Here is a 19,916-nt window from a genome sequence, read left to right as displayed (position 1 = left end):
TACTCTGTTCACTTGACCTTTGCTTAAAATTACCACCTTTCCATCTTGAATACAAAGTTGTAGCAAGAGATTAACACTAGAAATATGATGCTAGTCACGAATAAGTGCTACGGAAAGGATATAGAACGTTGGCAAGAGTTTTACACTAGATATATAATGCTAGTCACGAATAAGTGCTACGGAAAGGATTTGGCATTGTCTTGTTCTGCCACGGAGCGACGGGAAAGTTCAAAGGGGCGAAGATTTCCGACATATTAAGGAGAAGTGACAAGTGTTTTATTTTCCTCAGCCTGTTCACCACGATCACGATTTTTCAACTTCATTCTCGCTACCGCCAAGTAATTTTGTGCTTTTTTCAAAATGATGAAGTGCGATTTACCACATTTCTGCCAAGTTCAAAAAATTATAACACAATTTACTACATCTTCGCTAACTTCAAAAAAATATATGACGTGCGATTTACCATATTTTCCCTAACTTCAAAAAATGACGACGTGCAATTTACCTCTTATTTTGCTAACTTCAGACGCATTTTTTTCAGCTTCCGAGAGACTTTTCAGAACTGGAGGGGTTAGACTGAGCCCTCATTAACCCCTTCACTGCTAGATATCCTCCCAAAAACTTCATAAAACATTCTACCACTAGTTTAAAATCAAACAGGAAATCCTCTGACTGTTTGGCCTAAGATATCTTGCGTTTGGCTGTATACGATATAGCGTAATAGAAACAATATAAGCTATCTTACTGAGGGGAAAATGTAAATAATTTCTTCACGCATCAGTACGAGGATTATCAGACGAAAATTATAGGGTGGTAAGAATAACATGCATAACACGTCGTCTTGGTGAAAAGGTAGATAATTGCCAAAAAAGGGGAGATAATTGCAAAAAAGGGGAGATAATTGCCAAAAAAGGGGAGATAATTGCCAAAAAAGGGGAGATAATTGCCAAAAAATGGTTGATAATTGCCAAAAAGGGGGATAATTGCCAAAAAAGGGAGAAAATTGCCAAAAAAGGGGAGATAATTGCCAAAAAATGGTTGATAATTGCCAAAAAATGGTTGATAATTGCCAAAAAAGGGGATAATTGCCAAAAAGGGAGATAATTGCCAAAAAAAGGGAGATAATTGTCAAAAAATGGTTGATAATTGCCAAAGAGGGAGATAATTGCCAAAAAAGGGGAGATAATTGTCAAAAAATGGTTGATAATTGCCAAAAAAGGGAGGATAATTGCCAAAAAGGGAGATAATTGCCAAAAAATGGTTGATAATTGCCAAAAAGGGAGATAATTGCCAAAAAGGGAGATAATTGTCAAAAAATGGTTGATAATTGCCAAAAAGGGAGATAATTGCCAAAAAAGGAAGATAATTGTCAAAAAAGGGTTGATAATTGCCAAAAAGGGAAATAATTGCCAAAAAAAGGGGAGATAATTGCCAAAAAAGGGTAGATAGTTTCTCAACCCATTATACCCTTTAAATGTGAAGGGGCCCGAGGCTAGGCTAGCATAACCCAGTACATTTAATGGCAGGTGATAAACGTACCCCACCTGGCGGAATTACATGATTAAAAAGCCTCCAATCCCCTCTTAGTGACTGATTCTGCGCAAGGCCTTCGCTCTCACTGGAGTATTGTAACTTTTAAACCAAATGAGGATACAGAGGTGGATGTTAAAATGTACTGTGTCATTAAAGATGGATGTTATTTATATGTTAAGTGCTGGCAAAGATAGATGTTCATATATCAGAAGCCAGGATTATTCCTCCCGGGGGCGGTTCCTCGTAAATAGGTTCCTCTTCACCTGCATCTGAAAGCCGTGGAGGTTGGGGGTGTCCAGGGGAGGATGGGGAGACAGGACAGACGTTTTCATACGGCGAATCACACTCACTGTAGTTCTCATAGACGTGATCGTGGGACGGTCGCCGAACGCTGCCAGTCTTTATATTCAATTCCTTCTCTCTTTTGTCACCAATGGACTTGTAACTTGTGGCGCTGGCTTTCCTCTGCATCTCAGCCTGTGCCCGTATTGCGTCCTGAAGGTTGGGGGCCTGTGAGAGGGGGCAGGTAAGGGAGAATTCTTGAGCCTGGTTGTCCGCTGTGTAGAGCTGCGAGGCGTTCCCGGGTGGGTGGATGAGATTTCTTTCACCGTTCTCAGGGTCTCTCGTGGAAGACTGTGCATCCTCCTTGTCTTTCCTTTTGCCCATGAAGGAGAAGCTGAGGCGATTTCTCAAGTAAAAGTTGTAGAATAATGAGACCGCCAGTAGCACCAAAAGGATTCCCACCCCTATACCCAAACCGATGCTGAGGCCTGCACTCATCACTCCGACGCTCTGGGGGAAGAAGAAGAAGACTTAACAGACGTAGTTAAGGGGGACATTAAAGCAGACTCACACATTTACTCATTCACTCACTCACTCACTATCACTCACTCACTCACTAACGCTCACTCACACCCAGTCACCGATTTTCTTTTTAATGTATGTTACCTCTTTTTTTAATGTAATCTTTAGAGTCATTTGATTCTGCTAAAACCCTCGGGTGTTACGTCTTGTATGTATTATTCTTACCATCTCCAGACGATTATATTCAGATTGACTTTTCGAACTCAGAGATAACCTTCACTCACGTATTCTCAACAAGATGTCCGTCTTAATCTGAACAATCTCGACCAATAGCAGCAAAAACACAATAACAATCAGTAAAACAAAACATATTAAAGCATTTTCTCGGGAAAGGGACACCTTCAAGATTATTTTTTTTACCTACACCTACTGACTGATATCGAGAGAGTACACGGGTTTCCCTCATCAGTACAAAATCGTCTAGAGATAGCGACCTAAAAAGCCGTAATGGAGTTATCTGGTCTCTTCTTGCTGCCTGCAAACGATTTTGTTCAGTTTAGAGGAGATTTCTTGCTGTGAAGGGGAAGATGAAGGCTATGTCTAACCCCTCCAGCTCGGGATGTCCCTCGGAAGTGAATAAAATCGTCAGGAAACAGCATGAATAAAAAAATGAAAAAAAAAAAAAAAATATTGACTCGGTTCATCTCTGCAACCCTACATTCCACAAACGCTGTAAGTAGCTCGGTGTTGGCCTTGGCAGGACAGGAAGCCACATATCAGGGTGAGATAGTGGCGAGATGAGTGAGGGGTGTGAAGACTGGCACTAGATCAAAAGGATTGCTGTAGACCCGTATCCAGGATTTGAGATCAGGGAGGACACAGGCGTAGGGTTAGCCACACCGTCGGACTCGAGGCTGGGGGAGTTGACTAGGGTTGCCCTTCAGCAGAAAAAAAATTCATTTATATTCAGAATTAGAAACAATTTTTCGATAACTGAAATCATATTGGAATCAGCTGACTGACATGCATTATTCTTTACAATATACAGATAAGTAGCTAAAAGATTTCCAAAATTTACTTCTGGAACTACTGACTGTCCACATGTTACTTACTAGAAGCACTGAACTTATTTAATCGATGTCATTGGCATGAAGCTGGTAGGGTCAGAGCTGTGTGAAAATTTTAAGTAAGTTCACTCGTAAATCTAGTCTCTTCATAACTTTCTGTTGCTTATTACTAATCTTCAGTGCAATGTACCATAAATTAAAAGTAAGCTGAACACACCAATTGCAGACAATGCTAGAGTACAGGCGGAGTCTGTTTGGACTTGGAGTAAGGTATGCTTGTGTGTTTATATATTACTGGTTTGACTAGCATGATATTGAGAGACGAAAATTTGTGTTATATTACAAACTGCCTGCAATTCCAAAGTGTCATACAAAAAGATCTCGACATTAAACATCGGGAGACGGAAGATGGAGGAGAGGTTGACTTGATACAGACGAGATCAAAATTTCCATAAACATCCTCACGCCTTAGATTGTCCACCCCTGTTCTTTCTTTTATCGTATTCAATGTTTATAAATGAAGTGCCTTGTCAAATTATGATGCTGCAACAAAACTCATCCTATTGACTCGCAGTTACACCGACACACCTTATGTACCGAGGCCATTTTGAAAGAGATTTATTTAGCACTGGTGACTGGGTGGTTTATAAATGGCTCAGTTTTATATGAAGCCAGGGTGACAGTCAATCCTATATTACTCCCTTTGGGAGTTGGGTTCCGAGATTATAGGCTACCGTAGGCCGGAACATGTATAAGAAGGAGACCGACTTACTTCCCTGGTAGCAATTCATGTGATAGATAAGGCCTGGAATTTTCGATGCGTTATGTGTACCGAGCGGCCGTCTTTCCGAGTCCAGTACTTCACCACTAGACCACCAGGTGGATTGAAAATTACACCTTTAACTGTTTGTATGAGTGAAGGAGTAAAACAGCTTTTAACATATCCCAGATGAATAATTGTTGCTACTTACAAAGGTTATGAGCGGCTTAATTTGGACGTAGAAATATTTAGTATTTCACTGAAGCCTCAATGCGTAGAACAAGATAGTTAACTAAGAGGAATGTAAACATGTTCACACTAATTGACGACGTAGCAACCAGATGGCGAAGAGGAATGAGAAGAATGCGACAGGGTTGGTGGAGAAGGCATGGCAGAGATGGGGGGACTGGGTGTGGCAGGGGTTATGGAGGGAATGTGATAGGGTTGGTGGAGAGGATATGGCATGGGTGAAGAGGCTATGGCAGAGGTGATGGAGAGGGTGTTTGGGGGGTTGCTCAAGGGTACGTGGCAGGGTTAATGAAGAGGGAATTGCAGGAATGAGGAAGAAAGTGTGGCAGTGTTGATGGAGAACGAGTGGTAGAGCTGATGGAAAAAAAAGTGTGCCCCAGGGAAAACGTACTTCATTTAGAGATGGAGGCGGGAGATAGAATGGTAGAACTGTTGAAGGTGTGGCGCGACTGGCGGAGAGGGTGTATGAAGACTGTTAGAAGAGATGGTGCGGCAGGGCTGATGGAGGAGTAGAGAGAGTGTGTCACAGGGAGGGAATACTCACGTCACTGTCGGGTGTGGGAGCAGCGACACAGGAAAGCTGCACTGATAAAGGCGAGTGAGCTCCCTGAAAGTAATGAAGGTGGCGGTAGTGTGTTGCCCCACGAGTGTTGCTGTGCCTGTAATACTCTTGCTTGTGGCTGATGCTCCCGCCCAACACCGTACTCAAAGCTTCAACTGACGCCTAAAGAGTGAATCAGTCATCACAGAAACGTGGTATTGTACAGCGAGGCCCAACCACTACTGGCCGGAAATGTAAATGTCATTGCTTGGTGATCCCGCCTTGTGCTCCACCATTACAACAGAACACACTGCTATTTAAGTGCAATGAAGATACCACATTTTACACACAATTATATTAGTTTAACTCTCGATTGACTCTACTTTTATTCACCCAGTAGGACCACTTGTTTGATTTATTTACGTAAACTAATAACTGCCACACATCCGCTCACAGATAAACGAACACAGGTATATGTGGCGCAATGTGTTGTTATCCTCGCACTGTCACCCTCAAGGAGCGTAAGACGTTTCGTGGAGTCCTGAGGTGCATGTATCTTCTTGGCTCGATTAAGGAGGGTACGTGTTCCTTCCGATAACGTGTTTGGGTAGACAGATAGACAGGATGATTGACTGATACAGATAAACAAACAGATAGATAGATAAATAGATTCTTCCATATGATTATATTTAGTGCGAGTGAATACCCTTGTAGTGCGAGACAATGGTGGCTTTATACCTAACTCTTTCACAATGCATACACTCACCCTCACATACACTCACACTCACATACACTCACACTCACATACACTCACGCTCACATACAGACACCCTCAGATACACTCACCATCACATACGCACCTCACATTCAGCAGCACATTCAACTCATTCAGCTTGACATTGTGCCTCTCCACATTCTCCTTCATCCTGGTAATATGTGTAGTTGTTATTCTGGCTCCTCACAATGATTGAACTCATCCACCATAGATAATATTTTTCATCACCTCTACGATCCACACACTCCACTTCCTCCCTCACAACCATCACCGCCACCACCTCCAACACCACCACCATCACTAATTATCATCACCACTGCCATTAACATCATCCACTTTCACCACTGCTACCACCACCACCACCACCATCACTAATAGTCATCACCACTGCCATTAACATCATCCACTTTCACCACTGCTACCACCACCACCACCACCATCACCACCACCACCACCACCACCATCCCCACCACTTTCACCATCACTATCACCATCATAATACAGCTACCACCACCACTAGCACTATCATCATAACACAGCTTCTTCCACTACCACTATCTCCACCATAACAACTTCCATCACCACCAATGTCACCACCATAACACAGCTTCCCTCACCACCAGTATCACCACCATAACGCAGCTTTCATCACCACCACAGTAACAACCTCCATCACCACCATTATCACCACCTTAACACAGCTTCCACCACTATCACCACCACCTTAACACAGCTTCTCTGACCACCACTGTCACCAGAATAATTACCTCTTCAGCAGATACATCACCATCACAACCACGATTACACTCACCACAACCACCACACCACGTCACACCACACAATACCACAATCCACGCACCATACCACACCACACAACCCCGCAAGCACAACTGTTATAATCACCATAACAGCCACAATCATCACAACCACCATGCCACACCACACCACACCTCCACCACCACCAAAACTCCCTCGCCACCCACATCATTGTCACCGTTGTTGCTATAAATGTTAGGTTTGTCATCACAACTACAGTCTGTTCCATATAAACTGGCGGAAAGAAACCTGTATTTTCCTTCCCAAGTCAGTGTCAAACGTAGAACGCAGGTGACCTTTGAAGGATTATCCCCCTCTTTCCTCCAGCACCTCCCATCTCCTTCCTCTTCTGAGTGTGTGTGTGTGTGTGTGTGTGTGTGTGTGTGTGTGTGTGTGTGTGTGTGTGTGTGTGTGTGTGTGTGTGTGTGTGTGTGTGTGTGTGTGCGTGCTTGTGCGCGCGTGCGTGTAGGTGTAGGTGCATGTGTGTGTCTATTATCTGTGGAGAACCTTCTTCTGTGCTATCCTTGTGTTATTCTCATAGATTAGTCTTATTCCTGTTGGAGCTGCCTAGCATGGACCAAAAGGTCTACTGCAGTTATTCTCTCTTCTTACAGTATGTTATTATGTGTGACTTTTAGCAACTTACATGATTGTTGTGTTAATATTTAAAAAACTATCTAAGACAGGTTTCAAAATTTCCCATTCATCACACACACACACACACACACACACACACACACACACACACACACACACACACACACACACACACACACACACACACACACACACACACACACACACACACACACACATGCTCCCACGCACACGTATATAAGGTATATTCTCTATCGACATTTCTTATAAAAATATGTGGAACATGCTGGGACTCTTGGGTGAGTCCCAGCATGTTAACAAAGAAGAGGAAGGAGGGAATGCATGAGTGGACCACCTGCTGACCCGTACTGGTTCAGGTGTGCGTTTGCCCTCAGGTCAAGATGGGTGGAGCTTTTGCCCTGAGGTCACAAGCAGCATTTCCTGGAACGCCCTTGCTAATGCTGAGAAGAAATAGGTTCTCTTATTCTATTATGGGATGCGGCCGAAGGTGGACGGATATTCATTTTCGCATTTATTGCATTTACTTCAAAGGTATGTGATTTATTCTATTGATGCTATTATTGTGTGACTGATGCTATTATTAACTGGAATTATAGTGTGGATGCTATTATTGCTGTGGCGCTGTGGTTTTGTGTTGATTTGTGGCTTGGTGTATTGTGGCGTGGGGAATGGTGGCTTGGTGTGAAGCCGTGGCTTGGTGTGTTGTGTGGAGTGGTGGCTTGGTGTGTTGTGGTGTGGTGGCTTGGTGTGTTGTGGTGCAGAGTGGAGTTGAGGCTTGGTGTGTTGTGGTGTGGTGGCTTGGTGTGTTGTGGTGTAGAGTGGAGTGGTGACATGGTGTGTTGTGGTGTGGTGGCTTGGTGTGATGTGGTGGCTTGGTGTGATGTGGTGTGGTGGCTTGGTGTGATGTGGTGTGGTGTGGAGTGGTGGCTTGGTGTGTTGTGGTGTGTTGTGGTGTGGTGGCTTGGTGTAATGTGGTGTGGTGGTTTGGTGTGTTGTGGTATGGTGTGGAGTGGTAGCTTGGTGTGTTGTGGTGTGTTGTGTTGTGGTGGCTTGGTGTGTTGTGGTATGGTGTGGAGGCTTGATGTGTTGTGGTATGGTGTGGAGGCTTGGTGTGGTGTGGAGTGGTGGCTTGGTGTGTTGTGGTGTAGAGTGGAGTGGTGGTTTGGTGTGTTGTGGTGTACAGTGGAGTGGTGACATGGTGTGTTGTGGTGTGGTGGCTTGGTGTGATGTGGTGTGGTGGCTTGGTGTGTTGTGGCATGGTGTGGAGTGGTGGCTTGGTGTGTTGTGTTGTGTTGTGTTGTGGTGGCTTGGTGTGTTGTGGTATGGTGTGGAGGCTTGGTGTGTTGTGGTGTGGTGTGGAGTGGTGGCTTGGTGTGTTGTGGTGTGGTGTGGAGTGGTGGCTTGGTGTGTTGTGGTGTAGAGTGGTGTGGTGGCTTGGTGTGTTGTGGTGTGGAGTGGTGGCTTGGTGTGTTGTGTTATATGTATAATTTATCTGTATATATGTGATAATGAAATACATACGTATGTATGTACTTAATTTTTTTTTTCATGCTATATCATGAATTTTACGTTCATCAGAAGAATTCAAAATATAGTGTGAAAGCAGTGATAAAGCTAACAATTTTTTTTTTTTTTTTTCAGTTACAGCCTTAGATCCGTACAGTGATGGCAGAAAATCTTCAGAGTGGGGGCTGCAGGCAGCAATTTTCCACCCAGACAAAACTTATGGCGCTACGTGTGCACGAATACCTTCGGAAGTTTCACACGCCACTAAATGAAACTGAATTGGAACAGGAAACAGCGGCGGCTACTGGAATATCGGTGCGCTCTCTGCAGCGTTTCAAGAGAGAGGAGAAAGAAGGTGGCGTTTCTTCACCCCCGTTGAAGAGAAAGAAGATATCTCCAGTGCTGGATAGTGTGGACATGTTTGATGAGGCCTGTATACGTAGGGTAATATCGTCTTTTTACGAAAGAGGCGAGATTCCAACTTTAGAAAGCATTTTGGAAAAGGTAAAGGAGGCGCCAATAAATTTTAAAGGAGAAAGGACAACCCTTTACAGACTGATGAAAAAGATGGGCTTCCGTTTCAAGAAGACTGACAGTGGACGACAACTCCTTATGGAGAGGCAAGATATTGTTGTGGCACGGTGCAGATACTTAAGAATAATTAAGGAGAACAGAGAATCCAGTAACCCGCGACCAGAGATATACATAGATGAAACATGGGTAAACCAGAACGAGTGTGTGGATAAATGCTGGACCACTGTTGAAGGGAAGTTGGGCCCGAAGGTAAAAAGTGGCAGAGGCGCAAGATTCATCGTTGTGCACGCAGGTGGATTGGATGGGTTCGTGCCCGGAGGTTTGCTCATGTTTAAATCTCCAAACGGGAACAAGGGAGATTATCATAATTCTATGAACCGTGGAAATTTCCGGGCATGGTTCGAGAACCACTTGCTTCCCAACATCCCGCCCAGGTCACTTATAATAATGGACAACGCATCATACCATTGCACAATCAGAAATAAAGCACCAACACAGAGCTCACGAAAACAAGAAATTATAAAGTGACTTATACCTTTACAACTTCCTCCACCAATATACCTCCAACACCACCACTACCACCATTACCACTACACCACACCACACCACACCACACCATCAGCACCATCTCTACTCTGCCACACCACACCAACTCCACCACACCATAACAATCAGAGTTTAACACACCACCACATCACAAAACACGACCACATAACATTTACTACACCGCAAAACACCACCGCACCACATCCACCACACCACAACACAACCACCACCACCATCACCACTTCACCCTCGTTACATAGCTTTCATCACCACCACTATCACCATCACCAAATCATAGCTTCCGTCACTATCACCTTGCATTACCTTCTCTAGCTGAACCACCACTATCACCACCACAGTCATCATCACTATTACCACCACCACAGTTGCCACAAACACTACCATCACCACATATAGGCCTACCACAGTCACCACCATTACAAACCACCAACGCAGTAACTTCAATAATAATCACCACTACCACTGCATTCATTAACACTACTACGGTTGGTATCATCACCACTACCACAACAGCAACCACCACACCTACAACCATTATGACCACACCCACCACCATCACCGTCATCACTCCCACCATCACAAAAGCCACAATCACCACGACCACAAATACCACAACCGCACCCACCACCATCACCGTCATCACTCCCACCATCACAACCACAACAGCCAAAGCACCACAACCACAACCACCACCATCACCACCACTGACACAGCCTCTATCACCCGATCTAACACTCGATACCATTACCTCTGCTATCTTATATAAGTATAGGGAAGTGTTCTTGCCATTACATTTATTTTTTATTTCGCTTCTGCTCTGCTTTTATCTACGTATTCAGTTATTCTGGTTTGTTTTTGTCCAATCGCTTGAGCCATACCAAGACGATAATTCCCCTAGTTTCCCCTTACTTTCAACACGGTGAAAGAGGGGAAAGGAAAAAAGGGGTAAAGAGGAGCCCCTCTTCCCCCTGCTTAAGTCCCGTGAGCCCCCGCCCCCCCGGCGCCCCCAGCACGGCCCCTGTATTAGCACGCCTCGCCACTCCTCAAAGCCCCGGCTGAGAGCAAGCTTGTGCCTGGGCCGACCTCAATGGGTGTACGCGGAGCTCAGACGCGGCCCGAGTGTCACTACACCACACACACTTCTTCCCTTCTCTCACATCCTTACTGTAGTTTTGATCCGGCTATTGTGTCCCCAACAGCCCTTGATGCGACTCGAGAATATTCATGTGCATCCCCGAGGCCAAAAGATATCAGTGAGGTTTTTTTAGTGACAGTGCTTTTCGAACATTCCTGATTGAAAATTTGAACCAACAAACTTAGGAGACTTAGGCCCTTGTAGCCCCGTGCTGCATAAATGGTGGCATAGTCTTAAACACAGCTTCAGAGGCGGTCTTTTGTGGAGCGTGAATGCCCCCTTTGTGGCACCCTCGTGGGATTGGCAACATTTTACATTATCGGCGGCAAGTTTGGTGTTGAAGTATTCTGTAGTGGAGGCCGGCGCCCTACCTGGGTCACCTGCTCTTAGCAACCGCCTGCCTCTGCCTCTCACGCCCTCTTGTTAAATATCATCAGGCTCGACATTCTGAGCCCTCTCTGTTGGCATGATTCTATACACACAAAATAAAAACAGAGTGAGTTATTCCTCGTACATAACAACCACGAAGTAAGTAAAACAAAACGTGGATAATTATTCCTTGCTTATTATAGCCATAGAATATGCAGAATAAAAATAGACAGTTTTTCATTGTCTATCATAGCCGAAAAGTGTACAAAATAAAAGTAGATACAGTTGTCTATTGCCTATCATAGCCTTGGAATATACAAAACTAAAAGCAGAGTTATTCATTCCCTACCATTGCAACAAACGCTCTCTGTTGACTTGGTTTTGGTAGTAGTAGTAGTAGTAGTAGTAGCAATAGAAGTAGTGGTAGTAGCTTCAACCCTAGCCTCCTCTCTATGTGAAACCAGTAGACTGCAGACCGAAGGTGCCCTCTCCTGCAGACCACTACCCTCCTTTCGGGGTGATAGGGAGAGAGGTGAGGGACGTTTGTATAGCCTGTCAGCTCCACCGCCTAGTTATATCAGTGCCACCACATGAAGGCGTCCCTCACCTGCACCGACGTGGTTCTATATTTAAAAGGGAGAGACAGAGAGAGAGAGAGAGAGAGAGAGAGAGAGAGAGAGAGAGAAAGATATTTGTCCATCTCGTACCAAAGCCATATCTGCCTCATCCTACAATTAGCGTATTTTAGGACATAAGAGCACACATTAGAGAGAGTGATGAAGGGGAACACTAGTTAGGGAAGAACCACAATGGCGAAATGGTCAGGAAAGAAGTTGTCTCCCTAATACGTGTTTCCCTGCAGTACCCTCTTATACGCATATTTCCCTTTGGTCTACATTTCCTCCCAGCATTATGTGTAAACTGTGTGTGTACCGTCGCTCTGGTAGAACCTCCTGATATTCAATTCATTTTAGGGTGATTTAAAAGAGGCAAGAATTACAGAGGTCACACGGACAGCCTGCCTCCACGAAATCTCCTTCCATCTCATTTAAGCCTCAACAACTTCAGCCTCTGGAGGAAAAAACGTGAAATTTTGCAGGCTTTGAAGGAGCGGCTTTAAATTCATCAGTCGACCCTCTCACTTCGATGCCATGGTCTCTATTTTCTTGCTACCTCCAGACGATTTTATTCATCTTGGTGGTGGCTTTCGTTAACCCCTCCCATACAGATCGCCTCCATTACGTAAAATCGTCTGCAAGTACGATGTGAAAGTTAACATGAACGGTAAAAAATGATAATTCGCTACAGGTTTCATATATTCCTACCTATCTACTGTTGAAGTGAATGGTGGAGCCGCGGTGGTTCGGTGGTAAACGTCCTCTTCTCGCGATGCATGTACTATAAGTCTGGGGTTCAAAATACGAACACTGGGGGGACATTTAGAACTGGTGCTGGTTGTATATCCATGAGAGGAGAAAAAGATTTGCAGTGTGGTTGAAATGCATAGCCATACCAGAGTTTATTTTGCACAGACGCCTGAAAATCTAGTAAGCAAGAGGGAGAGAGAGAGTTGCTTAATAGATCGATTACCAAAAGAGTTTCGTCTTTTTCACCACACACTCACACCGCTGCCAGGAGATTCAAAATATGTGGAGAGATAGATAGATAGTTAGGTAGGTAGGAAGATAGACAGACTGATAGACAGATAGACAGATCAAACTTGCAGAAAACGGAGCAGGTCAACAACTTCCTCTTTCCTTCTCATAAACTTGAAAAAAATAAAAAATACAAGGCCTGCCCCTCTCACAGAAAATCACCGAAGATGAGATTTTATGCCCTAACTAAACCAAACCTTAAGTGGAGGAGGAAGACAGACTGTTTATAAATTCTCAAAATATCCCACAAACTTACAAATGGCGTTCGACAAATCTAAGTGACTTCCTTTATGATCAGTAAGTCTCGTGTTATGACTTCAGGTGCAAATCGTTACGTCCACCCTCAATCCACTGTGTTCCTGTTAAGCCCTTCAGTTCAATAATGTTTTTTGCGCTTTATTCTTTCTATCCCAGACGATTTACCAGCTTCGAAGAGGCCTTTCTTGATAAATTGATGGATGGATAGATAGATGGATGGATGGATGGATAGCTGAGGACATACAACTTTGGGAGTAAATCAATCTCCATTAATCCCATCACCATCTTATGTCTCCCCCAAGTTGAATAAAATCGTCTGGAGGTGACAGATTAAAAGATAAACTGCGTCAATAAATACAAGGTCCCCCATGATAAAGGCATATGACCCTGGCAGTTGCGCCGCCTTAAAAATATAAAATCAAATCAAATCCCCCATGATAAAAGATAATTATAAATGCCACCTGTGTAAGCATTAATCTGAGGTGACTATAGTACCTTCGTAAACATTGTTAAATTAGTCTCGTGCTGCATATCATCCTTTCCGTGTAAGTAGTTCAAAAAATAATTCTCTTTAGTGTGCAGCTGTAATAACTTCCACATCAGCTCATAAAAACTGGTTGTAGCATTTTTTCCCCTAGAAGTGTTTTGCCATAATCTGTTCACCGATTAAAGGATGAACAAGAACTTTTTCATCACTGATTAGTGATTCTACGTGGCCATGATATTGTCTTGGTGAACAGTCCTGAGCATAGAGCAGAACAAGAATCTGGAAGCAGTTTTGTCCTTATGCATCATCCATGAAAAAAAAAAAAAAAAAAAATCAGAGAAAATTACAGTTTGTACATGCGTGATATTCAGTCCACTAAAAAAATAAAAATAATTGTAAGGTAGAGAGGTGAAGAGAAAAGAAGGGAGGAAACGCTGGGTACTAGGTAAGCTACGACGCACAGATTAGAATAAATCAAAGTTCATAGACAGTAGCTGATGTGTAATGAAAGATGCAGAGGAGACTTAGCATCCCTCTGCCTCTGATATAATTTCGATGAACATTAATATATCCAAGACTAAGAAGAGACAAAAAAGGTAGCTGACAGACCGAGCCGTGAGAGGAGAGTGTATAAGGCTATTCAGTCATCAGTAAAAACGATAGAAGGAAAGTTGATATACAGAATCGTACGCGGAGAGTCTTTGCTATAAGGCGATTCGTTTATTACAGCGTCGGTACTGAAGCGAAAGAGACAGAGGGCAGAGGCTGTCCGGCTCCTCTCCGCAGCCTCATGACACACGCAGCCAGTCATCTCTTTTCCTGCTCTATCCTGGCAGATTTAATGGGGCTTTTGTGAATGGCCGCGTCACTACAGATGTGGAAGTAAGCGGTTTAGTTGTTCGCCCTTGTTGTCGTGGTGGTGGCCGCAAACACCATCTCATGCAAGCAGGGGAGTACTCGCTGTGTGTGTGTGTGTGTGTGTGTGTGTGTGTGTGTGTGTGTGTGTGTGTGTGTGTGTGTGTGTGTGTGTGTGTGTGTGTGTGTGTGTGTGTGTGTGTGTGTGTGTGTGTGTGTGTGTGTGTGTGTGTGTGTGTGTGTGTGTGTGTACAGTCTGAGGTAAAAGTTTGCCAAATAGTTCGTCTCTCTTAGTTCTGCTACTTTTTATGACTAATATTCCTGATCTGAAAGAGGCTTAGAGTGTTTCTCAGTGCTGTAAATGATTTTCTCTGGTTATGGTGGTGTCAGGGAGGAAAGTGGCGGATATGCCCTAAATGTGAAGTAGAAGCAGCTGGAACAGTAGATGTCCTTTTGTCTCCTACTGCTCCTTGCCTACTTTGTTTCCTCCCGACCGGCATCAAGAGGCCAGAGTGCCGCGTGTATGACCTCCATATCACGCAGCCTGCAGTACAAGTAAGCTGAAGAGTGAGTTTGTTAGACCCTCCAAGCAAGAGTACAAAGGCAGGGGACTGGAGCTTGGGTGGTTGGTACCGTCCAGAACAGTACTAGACACGTATATGTTTATTTTATTTTCTGCTTTAGCTACTGACACTGCTTACTGACACTGGCAATAGAGGCCTCTCCTGTACTGAAATATACCGTCTGGCTGTATCAAGAGTAGCAGTACTAGTAGTTGTAACCCCAGGCTCATCTACATGTGAACCAAGTGGACTGCAGGTTTAAATTCTCCATCTGCAGTTTACCATTATCCTTTGGGGGGATAGGGAAGGAACTGAGGGACGTTTGTACGACCAGACAGCGATGTCACCACGTGAAGGCATCCCTCTTGAGCACCGTAGCAAGAATAAAATAACAAAAGACATAATTCTACTTAGAATTTGGCGGAAATTGCGTTCAATTTTTTTACTACAATCGATCTCTCACAATCCGATTTATAAAAAGCGTCAGTCTCCATAAGACAACAAAAGGAAGCATGGTCCTTTAATCCAATGTTTTTTCACTGTATTCTTGCCACCTAGAGACGATTTTATTCAGCACAGAGACGTTCCTAAATGAAAGAGTAAGATATACGTTAATAAACCTTCATTACTTGGGTAGCTAACAGGTTGAACAGAATGAGACTGAGTGAGGAAAGATAGGGCTGTGGAGTAGAGTGAGAAGGGGTGCAGTGGGGCAATGTGAGGAGGGGCGGGACGGAGCAGAGGGAGGAAGGGTGGGGTGGGGCACTGTGGGGAGGGATGAAGTGAGGCAGAGTGAGGAGGGGTGGGGTGGAGCAGAGTAAGGAAGGGTGAAATGGGGCAGAGTGAGGAGGGAGGGGGTAGGACCGAGTGAGGAAGGGTAGGGAGAGCCAGATTGAGGAGGGGTGGGGTGGAGTAGAGTAAGGAAGGATGGCGTAAGACAGAGCAAAGAAGGGTAGGACGAGGTGGTGCGAGGCTGTACTTGACACACTCTAAGCTCTCCCCCGCACTCTAAAGCTCCTTTCTCCCCCGCACTCTAAAGCTCCACACTCTCTCTCTCTCCCCAGTCCCAGCCAGTAATGCCGGGAAGGGAGGCGGTTGGCTGCCGGAGATAAAAGTATAATAGAGATAATTTCGGCCATTATTTGCGTCGCCTAAGCCTCCATGAGTGTCTCTATCAGCTTATAATGTCGACCTCCCGCCACTCGATTCTCTTTTGTTGGCGCTTATGATTCTACGAAAAGAAAATGGTAAGGGATTCTAGCCTTTACACGCCCACCAAGGCTACGTTTCTCCCTAGCCTACTTCAATTTTTTTTACTTCGCGATCTATCACTTGTTTTGACTTATTTGCTGATTTTTCTTGCCATTGTCTTCCTTGTTTGCTGATGTTTCTTGCTCCTCTTCCTTGTGTGTTTATCGTTCTTGCTTTTATCTTCCTTGTTTGCTGATATTTCTTGCTCCTCTGCCTTGTTTGCTGACATTTTTTGCCTTTATCTTCCTTGTTTGCTGACACATCTTGCTCCTCTTCCTTGTTTGTTTACAGTTCTTGCTTTTATTGTCCTTGTTTGTTGATATTTCTTCCTCCTCTTCCTTGTTTGCTGACATTTCTTGCCTTTAACTTCCTTGTTTGCTGATACTTCTTGCCCTTGTTTGTTGATCTTTCTTGTCTTTGTTTGTTGTCATTGCTTGCCCTTGTTGTCCTTGTTCCTTTATATTTCTTGCCCTCATTAATGTCTCTTGATTTTGTTTGCTGATATTTCCTCCTCGTTTGCTGATAATTCCTCTCCTGTTTGCTGATTATTCATTATTGTTTCCTGATTATCCTTGTTTTTGTTTAATCATAGTTCTTGCCTTGTTTACTTTATCCACTGACATTTCCTGTTCCTTTCTCCTTGCCTGCTCAGATGGGAAAAATGTTATGATGAATTCTTACTAACTTGCTAATTCTTTTCCTTGTTTATCCTTTGCTTATTTCGCCTGCTGATATATCTTGCCCTTCTTTGTCTCATCTATTCATATTTCCTCTTCTTGTAGGTTAAAATTTCCTTCTTTGCCTTGAAATATAAAAAAGTATATTGTTACATAGCCTATGATTTCATCATCCTTTGTGTAATTTTAACGCACAGTTGCTGCATGTTTGATCATGAGCGTGTTCTGCCTCAGTCCCCCCCTTCTACCGTTATAGTAGAGTAAGTCGTTCTCTCTGTTATTCAGAGCGGGATTTTCAGCTCTTTGTCCCCGTGGCTTCATTTGCGCGTCCTTCTTACAAGTTGTATCAAGCTCTGCTGGCCCCTATATAATGAGCTCAGTCTCTGCATCATTGCCACTTAGATCTGCTCCTCATTTTGTTCACATCTCTGTCCTCCCCTGTACAGATATTATTATTGAGAGTGCTCAAGAAATCTCCAAACATCTAGCAGCTGTGTGTAATTTGAGTATAAGTGTTGTTGCATTTTTTCTTGTACTGTGTAGCGTAAGGTTAATTCTTGGGCCTGGTGAGGTTTTTGATTAATGTTGGGTTATGTCAGTCATTTTTGATAATAGTTTGTATCTGTAATAATTTATCTGGCATTCACTGAGTATTATCTGGTATCTCATTTTATCAGGGCTGACTTAGATAAATTTACTCTTGCTAATTTCGTGTTAATAGAGGCTATTGCAGTTAACCATATATTTAACCTGTTTATTTGCCATTACATTATCCTTATGAGTCCTGAATGTTTTGTTGTTAGTTTGTGCATTAAACTTTAACTTGTAATTTTATCTAACTCTTTTGTTTTGAACCTGGAACTTTACGGGACAGTAGTGATTTTTAGCATTCTCACTTAAAGTGTACATTATCTTTCTCTGTTCCGTAACAATATATATAAAACATATATAATATACCTACCCATACACCTTTTCTGGGAATATTAATTTTGGCGCTTCATTTTTTTTATCTATCTCTTTTCTTTTCTCTTTTCTTTTGATTCCAGTTTATTATCTTTCGTTTAGGAGGCATGCTTTGCCCCCCTGTGGCGGGGGGGGGGACACAATCTGGCCGCACTGTGGGGTGGTACTACTACTCTGCTGCCAGGTTGTGTAGGAAGAATACTGCCACCGTATTCCCTGCGTGTCGTAAAAGGCGACTAAAAGGGGTGAGGTGAGGGGACTAGGGACCCCCTCCTCTGTTATTTTTAGTTCCTAAAAAGAGACAGGCCAGAGAAAGGGATAGGGGACTGAGTTATCCCCGTACCCTGAAGATTGGGTCTAAAAATGTGCGTGGATGTAGTACGATTGAGGCTAAAAGGGAAGAGATTGGGAGAATGTTTATGAGAAGAAAGTTGGATGTGTTAGCTTTGAGTGAAACGAAGATGAAAGGGAAGGGTGAGTCTATGTTTGGAAGTGTGAATGGAAGATTGTCAGGTGTTGATAGAGGAAGGGCAAGAGAAGGTGTGGCCTTGTTAGTGAGTCCGGAAGTACAGCAGTGTGTGATTGAATGGAAGGAAGTGTCATCGAGACTGATGTGGGTGAAAACGAAATTTGAATGTGAGTTGTGGGTGTTTGTGAGTGCATATGGGCCTGGTAGTGAAAGGGATGAGGAAGAGAGGGAGTCCTTCTGGAATGATGTTGATGAGTGTCTGCAGTGTTTTGGAGCGAATTTGAATGTGGTAATGATGGGAGATCTGAATACTAGAGTGGGAAATGTAGCAGTTGAAGGTGTGTTGGTATGGTGTGCCTGGGAGAAATGAAAATGGGGAACCAATGATAGGGATGTGCGTTGAGCGAGAGATGGTGATTGGAAATACCCTGTTTGAGAAGAAAGATATTTATAAGTATATATGGGTGAGACAGGAGGGTGGAAGGGTTGTTGACAGAGCATTGATGGACTATGTGGTTGTGTCCAGGAATGTAATAGGAAGATTGTTGGATGTGAGAGTTCTGAGAGGGGAGGGTGGAGGTATGTCTGACCACTACCTGGTGGAGGGAAAGTTAAGAGTAGGTAAGAGATGGGTGAGAGCTAGGAGGGTTAGGTGTGGCAGGGAGGTTTTGAAAGTGAGTGAGTTGGATAAAAGAGAGAAAATGAGAGAGTATCAGGAGAAATTGAAAGATGAATTGAATGCAGTGAAAGATCAGGACAACGGCAGTGTGGAGGAGGAATGGCAGTTGTTTAAGAGTGCTGTGGTGGGGCATGCGGAAGAGGTGTGTGGTGTGAGACGTGTGGGTGGTGGTGTAAGAAAAGGAAGTGAATGGTGGTGCGAGGAAGTAAGTATGGATGTGGCTGAGAAGAGACGTGCGTATGAAGTGTGGCTGCAGAGCAAGGATGAGGTGTCATATGAGAGGTATAAGGAAAAGAGGAATAGGGCGAGAAGGGCTGTGCGTGATGTTAAAGTGGCAGCAGATGAGAGGTGGAGTAGGCGGTTGACTGAGAACTTTCAACAGAATAAGAAAATTTTCTGGAAGGAGGTGAAAAGGGTGCGAAAGGGAGAGTCTGGGAAGGAAGAGAGAGTAAAAGCAGAGGATGGAAGGATGTTAATTGAGATGGATGCAATAAGGAAGAGATGGGCAGTGTATTTTGAAAGATTGTTAAATGTAGAGGAGGAAAGGAAGGCTGAGATTGTGGCAGATGGAAAGGTGCAAGGAATAAATGTGTTGGGAGAGTTGAATGATTCTTTGATCACGGAGGAGGAAGTGGAGAAGGCAGTAAAGGAGGTGAAAACAGGGAAAGCTGCAGGTATGGATGGGTGTGCTGTGGAATGCCTGAAGGGTGGTGGAGTAACTATTGTTGACTGGTTAGTAAGATTGTTGAATGTGTGCTTTGTGAAAGGTATGGTGTCAATTGACT

Source organism: Coenobita brevimanus, chromosome 65, assembly GCF_032717465.1.
Source record: "Coenobita brevimanus isolate Jiangsu-jjx chromosome 65, ASM3271746v2, whole genome shotgun sequence".
NCBI classification, from domain to species: domain Eukaryota; kingdom Metazoa; phylum Arthropoda; class Malacostraca; order Decapoda; family Coenobitidae; genus Coenobita; species Coenobita brevimanus.
Note: the sequence above shows the minus strand (reverse complement) of the source record.